Consider the following 12,747-nt stretch of genomic DNA (forward strand, 5'->3'; position numbering starts at 1 on the left):
TGTATGGAACAAGCTATTGGCTTGTATTTAAAATATAAATATATTTAAAATGAGGGGCCATGTTGCTTTTAAAATCTCAATATGATGATCTGGGTAAAAATGATTCTACCAGAAGTCAATATTGTAAAGCTGAGTTCTCTTATAAAGCTAAAAATGTAGGTTTTACATAATTATTTTTGAGAATTATACCTTAGCTCTTTCTAGGTTTTCTGAAATACAGATCTAAAGATGGCTCTAGGTTAACCAACTGAGCATGTCACCCAACAAACAGCTCTGCCTTGTAACAGGCAAACAAGGTGAGCTGCACACTTGCTGTCACTCTTTCACAGCCTATTATGGTTCAAATTTAGTGAGAACAGACCTATAGATTTCTGATTGTTCTGTTAGAATGGCACATTAACAAGGCATCCATTGCTTAAATTTAATATATTGTCCAGTATTCAGATTTTAGTCATAAAAAACTGTTACAAATTAGAATTCATTTTTATACCATCTGTTATAAATGACAGTGTTAGTCACTCAGTTGTGTCTGACTCTTTAAGACCCCATGGACTGTAGGCCCCCAGACTCCTCTGCCCATGGAATTCTCCAGGCAAGAATACTGGTTGCCATTCCCTTCTCCAGGGGATCGTCCTGATCCAGGGGTCAAACTTGGGTCTCCTGCATTGCAGGCAGATTTTTTACCATCTGAGCCACAAGGAAAGCCCAAAGTGAAAGTGATTCAATCATGCCTGACTCTTTGTGACTCCAAGGACTATAACCCACCAGGCTCCTCTGTCCATGGGATTCTCCACACAGGAATATTGGAGTGGGTAGCCATTCCCTTCTCCAGGGGGATCTTCCCAATCCAGGGATCCAACCCAGGTGTCCTGCATTGCAGGCAGATTCATTACCATCTGAGCCTGTTATAAATCATGAGATTATCTAAAATTTCAGCATATTTCTAAAGTATTGGTTCACATACTTTTAGTGATATTGTCCTCTGATCCAACAACTTTATATACACTACATGTCTAAAACTTAACATTCTAAAATTTTACGAGGAAAAACTGAAACAGTGAATGCTGGCCTTGAGGGACTCTCAGCACCTAAGTGTCACTTCAAGGCACTAAAACTAGACCTGAAATCTTTTATGGGTAATGGCTGAACAGCTTTGAGTCAAATGTTAGAGGGACTGCTGATGATTAATTCTTCCAGCTAGTTTTATTTCATTCCTTTTTTAACTGTGGATGGAACAGAACACTAGCAGGCGATTACCAGTGAGCCATGGTAAGAGATCAAGCAATGCCAAGTTTGATGTTTCTGTATGCAAAGATGATCACTCCAAATCCAAGAGAAGAGCTGACCAAAACAAATACCAATGTTTGAACATTCAATTTTGTGAGTGCAAACTGAGAACATCATCCTAGAAATACTATTCCACTCTCAGCTATAAACTTGGGTGAAATTAAAAGTGGAAAAGATAAAACAAGATGATTTACCTCTATTTTACTAAGAGAAAATCATCTTTGGTTCAACTGTCACCCAAAGTGACAGAAGTGAGAGTATTTTGAAGTGAAACTGGCTCAAAGAAACATAAAAGTGAAAGGAAGAAGAGGAGTTTAACTTTATATTCCATGTCCTAGATACATTCCAGAACATAAAGAGACAAGGAATAATAACAAGAGTCATATGTATTGAGCATTTGCTATAAGCATGAGTCTGTCCTTCATGTGCCTAAATGAAACAAAAGCAAGGCAGATATTAAAATGTTAAGGGAAAGAAAAGAATAAACACAGAGATGTAAGAATCCAATAATAAGAATCCAATAATAAAAATCATTAGAGACAAAGTGCACTGTTTAACTCTATAATATTCCAAACTGAGACTTCACTTCATGGGATACTTAACCAAACTGCCATCCTATGAAGGAATCAGAATTTCTCTCTCTCTCTCTCTCTCTCTATATATATATATATATATATATATATACACAAACACATACACATACACATATATAATGTATGTTTTGTGTTAAATAAGTTTATATAGAAAGATACATAGATATATAAGATATAAAAGAAATCAGTTCAGTTCAGTTCAGTCGCTCAGTCATGTCCGACTCTTTGCAACCCCATGGACTGCAGCACGCCAGGCCTCCCTGTCCATCACCAACTCCCAAAGTTTACTCAAACTCATATCCATTGAGTCAGTGATGCCATCCAACCATCTCATCCTCTGTCGTCCCTTTCTCCTCCCACCTTCAATCTTTTCCAGCATCAGGGTCTTTTCAAATGAATCAGCTCTCCACATCAGGTGGCCAAAGTATTGGAGTGTCAGCTTCAACATCAGTCCTTCCAATGAACATCTAGGACGGATCTCCTTTAGGATGGACTGGTTGGATCTCCTTGCAGTCCAAGGGACTCTCAAGGGTCTTCTCCAACACCACAGTTCAAAAGCATCAATTCTTCAGCATTCAGCTTTCTTTATAGTCCAACTCTCACATCCATACATGACTACTATACATACAAATAAATATGTGCATATTGATATAGCAACAAAGAGATAACCATAGATACCATTCACGTATATATTGCATAGAGACAGATAGACAGAGACAGAAGAGACAAAGAGAAGAAAATAGAATAGTTAAGATTTTGTAAATCTTAAACTCATCCCACAGCTCCATGGCCTGAGTCAGGGGAAAAGAAACTGGGCCACAGTTCCTTTTCATTAAAATTGCATTTGAACTATCATATTTGGCCTAACTGTGATTACCCTCTTTTCTCAAATGAATTTGGTCCTTGTGAAAAAAAATGTGGATTGTCAGTACTGGATCACAAGCTTAAGCCCACCCTGAGCACAATTTTAAAGATATAACATGCTTTCACAAATATAAAAATAAAACAAACAGAGGGGCGGCAAGGCCGGGAATGTGGTGATGTCTCTGTAACATCTAACACTGGGGTTCATCATTAATGAATGTACATAGATTAAAAATGGGGCTATAGGGAACAAGACTGACCAGAGGCATCATGTTTAAGCAAACAAAACCAGGCCCAAGTTACAACAAAATTGCAGAAGCAAAGTTGTATTTTTACTTCCAAATATCTGCATTATATTTTATGATACATTTTAAATCATAGAAACACGTGCATACTCTAAATGCTATGTTAAGGTGCTTTGATTCTAATATTTTTTGTATATTTATAGTTTTATATCTATCAGGAGTGTGTGAGTATGTGTTAGTCGCCCAGTCGTGTCCAGCTCTTCTGCGATCCCATGGACTGTAGCCTGCCAGCCTTCTCTGGTGGGATTCTCCAAGCAAGAATACTGGAGTAGGTGCCAGTTCTTTCTCCAGAGGATCTTCCTGACACAGGGCTCAAACCTGAGTCTCCTGCATTGCAGGCAGATTCTTTATCACTGAGCCACCAGGGAAGCCTGATGTACAATGAAGTAAATCAGCTGTATGTATACATATATCCCCTCTTCATTGGACCTCCCTTCCTCCACCTGATTTTACTCATCTAGGTCATCACAGAGAACCAAGCTGAACTTACTGTACTGAGAACTGATACAGTATGAAGGAAGAACATTCACAATTATTTGAAAGGACTATTAAAATACCTCTCTATATTTCAACTATTAAAAACAAAATATAAACTCATATCAGTCTGACAGAAAACAAGTATAAATGAACTGGAACTCGTTTAATTGTCTGAGTCTTGTAAAAATTAGAAAGTCCTTGAAATAAGAAGAAAAGACATCTCTGACAGATGTTTAAACTAAAGTAGAAGGACCATGAAGACCCACTCAACTCTCATATCCACTAAACCTCTCACTATTACATTGCACCCATAACCGCAGTGAGTCTAATATAATTATTCTGCTCTTCCTGGTTGGTAAAGTAGATATGTAAATCCCCAGCTTGCATGGAATAATTTTAAGCTAAAAATAACTACAGGTATAAAAGTAATTATATGTGTGGTGGTCTAGTGTTCCATTGTAAGTACTTGTGGGGAGATTTTTTTGTTCTATTTTAATATATGTTCAAATTCATCAGAAAATTATAATACTTAAAAAGTTATATTTAAAATCAAATGTATTTACATCCAATAATGTTAATATTTGAGATCAAGAAAAGGTTTAAGGGGAAAACGCACATATCAAAATATAAAAAACCTTACAGGACCACATCCCAAGTAATTTTTCATTTTCATTTGAAATGAGGTAAAAGGAGTCTTTTTTTTAAAGTCTTGCCTCATCATTTGATAGCAAAATCCAGAGATACAAATACACCATGATCAAACAAAGCATAAGGAATTTAGTCCAGGTTTATAGGATGAGGCATAGTTGATAGAGTGCTGTGATATTAATGGTTTAGACAAATAACATTGCACATAAGAGCAAACTCAGGTTGAAGAAATCTTTTTAAATAGTAAAACATTGGAAATGTAGAGAAGTAAAGCTCAATACAAAGAATGACCTTGCCTCCCACTTGAGATAATACTGTTATAATAAACATTTTTAACACTCATTATCAACCAAGACCAATTATTTTAACACCTTAAAATTGTTGAATTCATTTGGGAAGATAAGTTATACTTCAAACAAAAATTATTTGTAAAAACAGAAGAAATATTGATCCAAAATAATGGATTTTGAAAAGTTTAGACAATCTTTTAGTGTCAAATTGTGGGCTATTAGAGATGTTTTCTAAAAGCTAAATTCAGTGACTTATTTTTATAATTTTGCTCTTGTGCCTATCAATAGACTGAAGAAACCATATGTGTAACTCAGTAAACTAATTTGTATCCACTTTACATTACATTATATTAGTACCAACTGTGTCAGGTATTTGAGGTTTCCCTCTGGGATTAAATAATACATGCTGCTGCTGCTAAGTCGCTTCAGTTGTGTCCGACTCTGTGGGACCCCATAGATGGCAGCCCACCAGGCTCCGCCATCCCTGGGATTCTCCAGGCAAGAACACTGGAGTGGGTTGCCATTTCCTTCTCCAAGGTGTGGAAGTGAAAAGTGAAAGTGAAGTCGCTCAGCCTTGTCTGACTAGTAGCGACCCCATGGACGGCAGCCCACCAAGCCCCTCCATCCATGAGATTGTCCAGGCAACAGCACTGGAGTGGCTTGCCATTGCCTCCTCTGAAATAATACATGATACATGTCTAAATATGCAGGAGTTACTATATTGTTTTAAAAGTTGAAATAATAGTTAATATTATGCATCAAGTAGAGCATATCCTTATACGAGTGAAGAGTACAACATACAGTGGAGATGTAACTGTGGTTTATCTATGGGCAGATGACAATAGCAACAAAATACTTCGGGTCAAAATCTCTGGGTATCAAAAGTGACATAGAGAGCTGAATAAAAGAAAATTAATAAGAACCAAAACTAAACACAGTACTCTGGGTAGGGGGAAGCATATTTTCTTTTCAAATATTCATGAAACATTAATCAAATTTTGATCATATATTTGGCCACAAGGAAAAAATTAACTTTTTAAAACGAAAAGCATACAAATGACATTCAATGACTATAAGTCTGATTTTAAAAAGCAATAGAAACTAATTTACAAAACAGACTCAGGTACTGAAAACAAATTTATGGTTACCAAAGAGGAAAGGGTGGAGGGAGACATAAATTAAGAGCTTTGGATTAACAGATATTTTATATATATACATATATATATATATATGTATATATATTACATAAATAATAAGGACCTCCTGATATATGTAACTGTAACACTTTACTGTATACCTGAAAACTAAAACAATAGTATAAATCAACTGCAGTTTAAAAGATCAATAGAAATCAAGGGTAAAAACTGTATCTAGCCCCTCAGATATTTAAAAACACTCTGCTCTACTTCTTTTGAAGCAAGAAGTAAATAAAAATCTCAATTGCTGAAAAAAAAATCACCATGAAAAACCCTTTGTTCCACAATTCATGAAGTGAAATGAAAGTTGCTCCGTCATGTCCAACTTTCTGCGACACCATGGACTATATAGTCCATGGCATTCTCCAGGCCAGAATACTGGAGTGGGAAGCCTTTCCCACTTCTCCAGGGGATCTTCCCAACCCAGGGATCGAACCCAGGTCTCCCACATTGCAGGTGGATTCTTTACCAGCTGAGCCACAAGGGAAGCCCAAGAATATTGGAGTGGTTAGCCTATCCCTTCTCCAAGAGATATTCCTGACCCAGGAATTGAACTGGGGTCTTCTGCATGGCAGGTGGATTCTTTACCAACTGAGCTATCAGGGAAGCAATTCATGGGATGTGATCAAAGAACACTAACTTTAAAGGATAAAATAGAATGAGGGCAACCACTGTTTTGTTTTGTTGTTATCATCATCATTATTTAGGAGAGGTCTTCATGTGCTCAGTCATATCTGACTCTGCTACCCCATGAACTGTAGCCCACCAGGCTCCTCAGTCCATGGGATTTCCTAGGCAAGAATACTGGAGTGGGTTGCCATTTCCTTCTCCAGGGGATCTTCCCAACCCAGGAATTGAATCTGCATCTCCTGTGGCTCCTGCATTGTAAGGAAATATTTTTACCTGCTGAGCCATTGGGGAAGCCCCTTAAGGAGAGCTGTATGTGTGCTTAGTCTGACTCCTTGTGACCTGAAGGACTGTAGCCCACCAGGCCCCTCTGTCCATGGGGATTCTCCAGGCAAGAATACTGGAGTGGGGTTGCCATTTCCTCCTCTAGGAGATCTTCCCAAACCAGGGACTGATCCCAGGTCTCCCACATTGCAGGCAGATTCTTTACCATCTGAATCACCAGGGAAGCTGGGGCAGATGGTCAAGCAGAACCAGTAAGCCAAGCTGACGAAAGACACAGAGAAGTGGTCTAAGAAGACTGGTCATTATGTTGTCACCATTTTAACAGTGATGAGAAGGTGTGCTCTGGACTCAGTGCCTGGAGTCAGATTCTTTCTCTCCGATGTTCTAATTGAGAGACCATGGTCAAATTTCCCCATCCTGCAAAGGGGAAGAATAAATATTTTCATGAGGTTTTCACAAAGAGTAAATAAGTATTCAAGGCTATACTAGTGCCCAGCAAAAAGTGAATTCCCAATAAACATTTGCAAAATTCTAGTGGCAAGAATCCAAAAATAAGAGGGAAAAAACTATCAAATAATATAATACAAAAAGTCAAAGGGCCTAAGAGTTGAGAGGATATCATTAGATTTGACTAGCTAACTGATTGCCATTTGAAATTATAAGAATGCAATTAGAAAAGAGCAAGGAAGTTAAAGGTGATAGACTGCAGGAGCTTATTTTGTGCCCCTGTAACATTTTGGGGAAAAAAATCACCCAGGATGTCCAATATGCATTTCTTAAAGATTTAGTATAGGTGAGTCACTTTGCAAAGATGTTTCAGTATGGAAAGAAACAGATCATCCCATCGGCTTTCTCTCTTGTATCCTCTGCGCGAAACCTAAAACCCCATGGGCGTGACTTAGGCAATGGCAATCACTCCGCATTCTTTGCTTAGGATAATCATTCCTTAATGTGTTTAACTATCTATTGAGCACCCATGACAGTGTCACCATTTATCTTAAAATTGGGAAATCAACACATATCAGTCTTGGAAGGTAAAACTGATTTTTAAAGATGAACCAAAAATTCAAATATTCATATAAAATATTCTTAAGTGTTGGCGTAAAAATACTGAGCAATACAAATCAACAAAACAACAGGTTAATTAGGTTTCATGCTTGATCACTATGACAGTTTAGTTCTTTATTTTCATTTTTTGACAATTTAGTTCTTGATATCCAATCTCTTCATCTATTCTCATTTTTAATCTCTTTCAATGTTTCCTGTAAAATTCATGTCTTTTTTCCTTCCTTTTTGGGGAAAAAAAAGAAGTCTCTGAAGTACAAGAGATTCAGAAATAAAGGAAGTCAGGGAAGAGAACTGCATGCCCCTAGGGAATTTATTTCCTGTCCTTGGGTCATCCCATTTTATTTTCTTCTAGTTCTGAAAACACCATGCTGACCGGATTTTTGATTAAAAGTGGATTTGGGCTGAGCAGAAAGTTAGAGAACTATATATCAACTGACCAAAATCCTTTTCAGAAAAGAAACTAAAGAAATTACACTTTCCTTTTACCTACAATTCTCAGAAAAGTGAAAGTATTTCCTCAGTATTTAGCAATTCCCCAATCTCTTAACTCCAAGAAATCTATCAAAGGCTCTTTTATAATTATGTAATTGAGTAATTATTATATGCCAGGCATTAGGCTAAAGTGAATAACAGCATGAAAAAAGAACTATTATCCGTCTTATTTTCAATTTCGAAATCAGAAACTCAAATATTTACAATAGGTCACATAGTAGCTATAACCAGAGGGGCTGAGATTCAAACCCATAATTATGTGATGTTATGTGATAACATATTCTGTGATATTATAATTATATGATATTATATTCTGTAAGGACCAAAGAAGATAGCTAGATTGCAAACAATAAAAATAAATGTGGAGTAAAGGACAAAAGAGGAAAAGTAGCACATAGAAAGGGAGGCAGTGGGCAATAATAGATATAAAATCCCAAACCTAGTCTGCTTTTACAGAACGCCACTTAGCATTTCACCCTGCACAGGAAACAGGAGAACTTTCAGAAGGTGGCTCTTAATAAGAATGATCTCTCATCCACCAAGCTGACAATAGAATCTAGAGATACTGAAAAACGCCTGACTGCTCCTGTATTTTTTGGTTTTTTTCCCCCCACTCATTGAATAGGAAAAAAAAATGCAGCAGGAAGAAAATGAGAATATGTGTGCCATCTTTTCATCTTTGCTGCAAAACGGGGGAGGGGGGGTGGGGGTGGGGACAGGAGGGAGGGAACATTCATATGTCCATTGCTAACATCCTCATACCTACAAAACAGTTCTGGAATTCTCTTTTTTTGAAGGAATTATAGCATTGTTATTTTTTAATGAAATTCATATTAGAAATCTGTCAGAGAAAAATTTAGACAAAAAGCCGTGTGCCACAGTGAAGGCTGGATGATTAGATAAGGAAATAAGCTACACTATCATTTATGAAAAAGGAATGAAGAGAGATGCTGACTATTTTTGTAATTCTATTTCTTCATATTTGGAAGTAAAGGTATAATCTTTGGATCTTAAAATATAAAAATCAATTAATCAGATTATTTCTTTGGAAATAAATGACATGCTGTGTAAATCAATACCGGAGTTATATGAAAGTCAGGAAATAAAAAGGCCAGAATGGTTCTCTATGGTTTTATTAGGCCACAGCTAGAATATCAATCCATGACTTGCCAAGGTAGTCTAGAATTCATATGAAAATGTTCATAATAATGGAATCAGCTGTGGAAAGAAGAAGTATCTGATATCCACAGTATACCCTGTCAGGTGATTCTGCAAAGGGCAAAATGACTGAGGCAAAGATTTCCTGTTCTGCTGGAAAAAAATGCATCTCCAATCATCACAGGTAAAATAGCAATTCTTATCTTTGGGCTGTAGAATTCATCTACCGCTGAGAAACGACTTTGCCATGTGTTTCTCTATCTTTTGACATTTAGCAATATTATGAAGATTGCCAAATTTACAATATATACTGAATTTCAAAATAAGATTTATTTTAAGTCATGTCTTTGGTGCACAAATGCTATACAGAAAATAATTATGTACCTGACAGCAATAATAGGAGTAAAGGAAATGGCTAACCAATTTTGTTATTTATTTACTTCAATATGGGTAATTTAAGAAAGATTTGTAGTCTAATGCCTTCAAATATAATTTCTAATACATACTGCAGTCACATAGGTATACCAGAATCTGACCAAGTACTGTCAACACAAATGACTTTCAGGGACCAGACAGGTATAGTCAAGAAGTAAAGTGGAGAAAAATTACATGGCCATCTTGGCCTATGTGTTTTTTTTTTATTAATCTTTTGATAGAGATAGAGAGAAGATAAAAATGTATATAAGTGTGATCATGAATAGCAAATGTTCAGTAGTGTCAGAAACGAGAGGAAAGCATTTGGACTGAGGCAAAATGAAGACCCCATATCTCACCAAAGGTGTTCCCAGTCCTATCTTACCATTCCCTTTGAGAATTTAGGTCTAGAGCTGCTCAATATTTTGATTTTTTTATATTTTTGAAATTGTTTCTAAAATATCACATTACCCTGTAGCTCAGATGGTAAATAAATCTGCCTGCAATGCAGGAGACCCACATTTGATCCCTGGCTTAGGAAAATCCTCTGGCGAAGAGAATGGCAATCCACTCCAGTATTCTTGTCTGGAGAATTCAATGGACAAAGGAGCCTGGTGGGCTACAATCCATGGGGCTGCAAAGAGTCGGACACAACTGAGTGACTAACACTTCTATTACTAACACAAACAGAATGCCTCTGTGAACTATGTAAAAGTCTTGAGCCTGGTCTAAGTCTGAGGACGAATAAAGTACAGGTAAGACAAAATCATGTAGTTGTATGTGACTTGGTCGAGTTTGGGCAACACTCCCACTCTGGCTCTATCTTGATGTCTACTTCCTTCCCGAGTCCTTCTAGGTTGTATGCTCAAGGGGGAGGGGGCAGGAAAGAAGAGGCTGCAAGAAGGTATGCAGAACAGGAACACTGCAAGCAACCCTGTACCCTTGGGTACTGGAGTCATTGCTTTTAACTGGCTTTATGACACTTGTCTGACTCATTTAACATCTCTGTACCAGCTTTTCCTCCTTTGAACTGAAGAGAATTAGATTAGATAATGTCTAAAATCTCTTCTACCCAGAAAAATCTAGAAGTAGGCAAACTATTTCACAGCCTCTCTGTGGCAAAGGAAGTTGTTAGTCATATTGTATCAAGCCTATAATTTATCTTTAAATCTTTTTTAATAATACTTTTCACTGAGGTAATTTTCTTTTTCAATGGTTACCTTTATTTTTGTACTTTTACACAGTAAAAAAAAAAAATTCTTTCTATGTGTGTGCTTTAGGAATAGGCTAACAGATTTCATCTTATGTACAAAGTCTAATACCGGAGTAGCTTCCCAGAGGACTGTGTTCAAAAGGATTATGGGAGATCTAGAGGTGGTACATAGCATCATAATTGATTAGCAATGTCTGCATAGGTGAGGGAGAATGATTTCTACTTTTTATCAGAATTAGGTTTAGAAGCATTGATTCTGAATCCTAAGATTTCAAAATCACCTGAACCTTACATTAAACATCCAAGATGCATGGCTACTTATATATATATATATGTCTTGTAGAACTTAAATAAAAATTTTTAGCCAAAGTATCAACCTCCCTTTTATTTTTTTAGGGGAGTGGGGAGGGTAGAGGCTGGCACTTTTTTTCAAATTATAAAATACATTATCAAAAATATCAGTACTTTAAGTTTTATTTCAAAATCTTGGAAATTCATTGGCAAAATATATAAAGTATACCTTGAACTGAAATTTAAATTAATTCTGCATATCTCACCTATATTCTCAGTTGCTTTTTTTTTTACAAATCAGAAGCATAGTTTATCTTATTCTTCACAACTTAGCTAATTTCAAACAGAGGAGTGGTACAAAGTATATTTCTTTTGCAAACTCATGGGACTGTAGGCCACCAGTCCATGGGATTCTCCAAGCAAAAATACTGGAGTGGGTTGCCATTTCCTTATCCAGGGGATCTGCCCAACCCAAGGATGAAATCTGAGTCTCCTATTTGGCAGGCAGATTGTTTACCAGTGGGTTGCCTGGGAAGGAACCTTCCCTGGTGGCTCAGACGGTAAAGCATCTGCCTGCAATGCGGGAGACCCAGGTTCGATTCCTGGGTCGGGAAGATCCCCTGGAGAAGGAAATGGCAATCCACTCCAGCACTCTTGCCTGGAAAATCCCATGGACGGAGGAGCCTGATAGACTACAGTCCATGGGGAAACCCCATGAAGCATATACTAAGCCTGTCGGATTTTAGATTCTCATCAGGTCTTTTATTCAGGCACATGCAACATGGAATCCAATATCACCATCAAGCAAAAAAAGTTGAATGTTTCAGAAATAACAGAATTTTACATGAAAGTAAAATCTTGAAATACTTAAAGAAGGACAGAGACTTATTGCCCAGCAGTTTTAACAGGGACTCACAGCTAAATATTTATTCAAGAAATAATCAAGAAAAGATAATTCTTCCAAATGCTAGGAATTCTAGAAAAACTGAATAAAGTTGCTAAATTTGCTTCATAAAAAATATATATTTCTATGAATAGTATGATGAAATTCTATTTCTCAAGTAGTTTTTTAAAGTTCTGATTTTTAAATACCCATATGTAGAATATTTTAAAATAATTACAGTTTTATTATTTGTGCTTACTCCAAAGTAGGATAGACAAGAACTCCCTAATAGAGATCTTATCACTTCCTAGGTGAAGAAATATTAAAAATATTAAATTTATTCTATTAATTTTAAGTAGGTAAATGTGTGCCAATATAGTTTTAAGATCCTGAACAAAATTATTCTCTAAGATGAAACATTATCCCCACAGTAATCTTCATAAGATAGCATTTTCTAAATTGAAGTAAATTCAAATTACCACTGGCTCTGAATTTCTGAATGAGTAAAGGGTAAATTATCATGCAGTCATCTTACTGCTCAAGATCTTATTACTGACAAATACATTTAAAAGAAATGCAACAATCTGGGGGGAAAGAGACAACCACACTGAAAATCCAGATTCTTAAAAAACTTCCCTCACAAAGTTTGCTCAGAT

General features: G+C 36.6%; 1 long non-coding RNA gene across 1 annotated transcript in view; it reads right to left on the reverse strand.

Moving 5' to 3' along the window:
* Positions 1–6,177: 6,177 nt before the first annotated feature.
* LOC129637738 (uncharacterized) overlaps positions 6,178–12,747 on the reverse strand; it is a 101,942-nt gene continuing 95,372 nt past the window's right edge. The window contains exon 4 of the long non-coding RNA XR_008707562.1: positions 6,178–6,989. This is a non-coding gene — a long non-coding RNA (uncharacterized LOC129637738). The remainder of the gene's footprint in view (positions 6,990–12,747) is intronic.

The sequence above is a fragment of the Bubalus kerabau genome, chromosome 1 (genome assembly GCF_029407905.1).
Source record: "Bubalus kerabau isolate K-KA32 ecotype Philippines breed swamp buffalo chromosome 1, PCC_UOA_SB_1v2, whole genome shotgun sequence".
NCBI lineage: Eukaryota > Metazoa > Chordata > Mammalia > Artiodactyla > Bovidae > Bubalus > Bubalus kerabau.